This window comes from Pinus tabuliformis, chromosome 7 (genome assembly GCF_031772625.1).
Source record: "Pinus tabuliformis cultivar Carrire ecotype Pingquan chromosome 7, CPIR1, whole genome shotgun sequence".
NCBI classification, from domain to species: Eukaryota; Viridiplantae; Streptophyta; class Pinopsida; order Pinales; family Pinaceae; genus Pinus; species Pinus tabuliformis.
Window position 1 is genome coordinate 1,520,216,690 of NC_142293.1, and position 3,527 is coordinate 1,520,220,216.

The window sequence follows — 3,527 nt, forward strand, 5'->3', positions numbered from 1 at the left end:
GAAATGCATATTCCTCCAGTAGTTCTATAATCAAATGTTACTTGTTATGATATATTACATTTTTGTAAGTTTTTCAATGCTTAATTTTGGAACTTTCCATACTCATATAGCTGGCTTGAAATTCTACCCTTTAGGATTCACTCCATTTTTGGGGTTGATGCTAGATTTAGATCAACAATGTAGATTCTAGGGCATAGGAATCTGCAGTGGGGGTGAAACTTTGTGGTTATGGATGTGACTAGCCTCTCTCGCCCCATAATTCTCCATCTCAATTGAGTATTTCATCCAATGATGGTTGCCCCTGCAATAGGAATGATCACCTTGCCTTCTGGTTCACATAGTTAACGATTATCGATTGTTGCAAGGTAATTCCCAAGACTGCGATCATGTTTTTCTTTCAAATTTTAGAGTAACATTGCAAATTCTTCTTTCATTTCCTCCTTGTCTTAGTGTAGTGAGGTTATGTTGCAAGTCAGTGCACTTAATTGGTTTTATGACACAACTGCTTGACGTTTATTTCTTGAAAATGATTGCAAGGGGAAGAAGCCCTTTCCTTTTTCTCATGGGAATGGCTTTCCAAAGCTCAAAATCTGACTAGTAATACATATTTTTAACTTCCAGTTGAATGGATTCTCTATTAAATTGATACTCTTAGTTTCCTCAGGAGTTCTTCTAAGCTTTATTCATGTGTGTAGGCTACAAAAGATGAAGCTGCCTCCAATAATTACTTATAGGTCAATAATTATAACCCTAACTTTATCCTTTTTTTCTTTTAGGATTATTGGTTATGAGAAAAGCTCTGCTAACCGACTTCTTGCTTTGAAATTCACATAATCGACTTCCATCTATCCATGTGTACAAGATTGGTTGTTGCAACTTCAACTTCACTAAGGCTAGTACTAGGTTTCTAACACTCCCTTTGTGATTTTATTTTTCTAAAACTAACAAAGAGGTTGCAACCAACTTTAGTGTAGGGTTTATATGTTGATATTTATGATGTTCTTCTAGTATGAGTTATGTTGTGTAGTTTATATATATATTGGGTGTGAGTCGTGCAAACTTAAACACTAGTTTGAGGCGAAGAGCATTTCGGACTATTAACATTTTAATTTGATACTATAGTAAATTCATAAGCTTAATATCGTTACACTATTCCACCAATTTCCCCATTGGTCGAATAGTTGATACTTACAGCCTTCATTCTTCCAATTTCCAATAAATGGATTTTCTCTCAATTTGTTTTTACAGTCTCATGCAATTGTATAATTTTTATTAACAGTCTCATGTGTTTGTATAATTGTTAAATTTCTCTACTATGCGTTACCTTATATACAGTCATAAATACCATGGATTTTTTCATTGGCTACATGTACAGTTATATTCGTTTTGTCTTGTTTATTTTTGTTCACCCTAAGAGCTTAGGGTTTATAGTTTCTTTGACTGTGAAGCATCAGTTCTTGGATGGTTTTGAATTTGCACTCTTGTTCTATAGTATGAATTAATTTCTCTTATTGTTCAGACCACTTATATCTAATTCATGACCTTGTCATGCTTTACAAAAATAATATTGTTATAACTATTAAATTGGTAAAAAAATGGAACCTATTTCTCGGATCCATCATTCATCTACCAAACTAGATAAATAAGACTTAAGGAATGTTATTTCTTGATGGAAAATTGTCCGTTATGGTTTGGAGCTAACCTAATTCATCAATAATATATGACTAATTTATCATATCATAATCAAATTTTAAACATTTGTATCACATAACATAAATGAATATACTTAAGAAAAACATTCCAAGAACACATTTCACTTATTTGTTTCTAATAACCAGCTTGACACGAAAATCACAGGGGAAAGAATGCTCCACCCAACTGATGAGGTGCTCAAAATTATGCTCAAAAATAAAAGTGTCAGAATCTTGTCACACTTAGCTTCAAATTGAAGAGCTTGTTATTCTGAATCCAACGATGTGAATGGTACTCAAATTCGAGTTCGTATGCCGAAGTTAGAGAAAGTCAAAGTTCAAGTTTGACTTGTCTATGTGGTAAGATTGGATGACATGGAAAGGGTCCCAACGAATGGGGAAGTGCCAAGTGGCAGGTTGCTACTGGGTCCCGCATATCGTATATCACATATCAGGGAAAAACAAAGAATGCAAGACAAGAATCGGCCCCCGGCACATTGGGTTGTGATTTTTGATAATCACATATCGCACCAAAAACCCTATTGTTATTTGTTACCACTGATAAAGTTCTAATTGCGATGACTACCTGGACACGATACTTCATTGTGTTACAGTTTAATGTCTCAATGGGTCCGCGATATCTTATCGCAACGTTTTGATGTGTTAAGAGACCGCAACCAATTGTCGACTGCGATGAGAGATAAGACCAGAGACACGGGAATTTTATATGACACAGTTTAATACCCTGGTGGGTCCACAATACTACAATCACAGTGTTCCCGTGTTCAAAAAACCTTTGGCCATTAAACTTCACTGATTGTGATGAGCGATAAGACCCTCGATGCCGGAATTTTACATGCCACAATTTAATACCCCGACGAGTCCACAGTATCGTAAACGCAATGTTTTGTCGTTCCATAAGAGCCCACAACACTTTCTGATTGCGATTTTTGATATCATCGACAAGATATAGCCCACCATGTAGTGAATTTCTCACTCTGTTAGTAGATTTTTGGGAGGAAATGGGGTTTTGGTCAGTTTTGGAGCAATTTGTGGAACTAATAGTGGGAGAACTAGGAGAAGTCATAACTTCTTCAGTTCTTATCCAAATGGGATGCAAAAAGAGGCTAGATGGCCATTTTTTATTATTCTGAACTCATTGAAATAGGTTTCAGAGGCATCTGAGCATTGTAAACACATTTTGCTGTAATTTGATCATAATAGAGAGACCCAAGCCATTGGACGCTGGACTAAGGAGACATAGCCCAAGAGGGGTGAACTCCTTTATCATGTGCTTGTTGTGTGTTGTGTGTTGTGTTTTGATGTTCTTTGTTGTTATTTTGTTGTTGTTCAACATCTGTTTTATGTTAAATTATTTCTAACATTTACATAAGAAACTCTCAGGGGAATCAGTTAATTAAGCAAAAATATTGAATCCTTAAGCACTTGATAACCAAATGATAAGAATCTTGGTTTTATTATGAATGGGGAATTAGCAAAACATTACTAATCTGCTCCATTTCATATCACCAACCAATGAGAACCAATATGCTCTACTGAAACTCCCCCCGAGCTAGCTTCACATCCAGAACAATTTTCATGACATGACCATACCAGGTCCAACCCTTAACGAACTCTAACCCCACTAGGTCCATTCTAGCATTTTAACTAAGCACACAGGTTTTAGTTTAGAATTCCATTGGCCAACCAACTCAAGAATTCCCTACTTGGCAATGTCCTTCGTCCCTCAATGGTATCTTGTATGAGGGTATCCAACTTATAGTTTTCTTCTCCTCTCTTGGGCCCCCTCCAACGAAGCTCCAAGATAACAAGGTT